Here is a 370-nt window from a genome sequence, read left to right on the forward strand (position 1 = left end):
GTTAGGCGAACTGGGCGGTAACTCGGGTTAGTCGAGGGGACTTCGCGGTGGACAGGGGGGTGCGAATCCGGCCGGGCGGCCCTTCGATGGAGCCTGGTGCAGGGACATTCAATGGGATGAGCCGCGCTCGCCGCGGAACCTTCGAGCGCCGCTACTCAGCAAGTAAACGAGAGGGAGCTGCGCCCGGCCTCGTAAGACGCCTCTTCTCCGGTGCGAGCGCCCCGACGCCGCTGGCCGCCGCCGCCGCCTTGCCGCTATCCCGCCGCGCGTTTGGGGAGGGAGGGCGACCCGTAGGACGGCCCGCCGACTACACGACCGTTTGGCAGAGCGAGTGCAAGGTTAGGCGAGCTGGGCGGTAACTCGGGTTAGT

Source organism: Syngnathus leptorhynchus, unplaced genomic scaffold (genome assembly GCF_054491065.1).
Source record: "Syngnathus leptorhynchus isolate UIUO unplaced genomic scaffold, UIUO_Slep HiC_scaffold_678, whole genome shotgun sequence".
NCBI lineage: Eukaryota > Metazoa > Chordata > Actinopteri > Syngnathiformes > Syngnathidae > Syngnathus > Syngnathus leptorhynchus.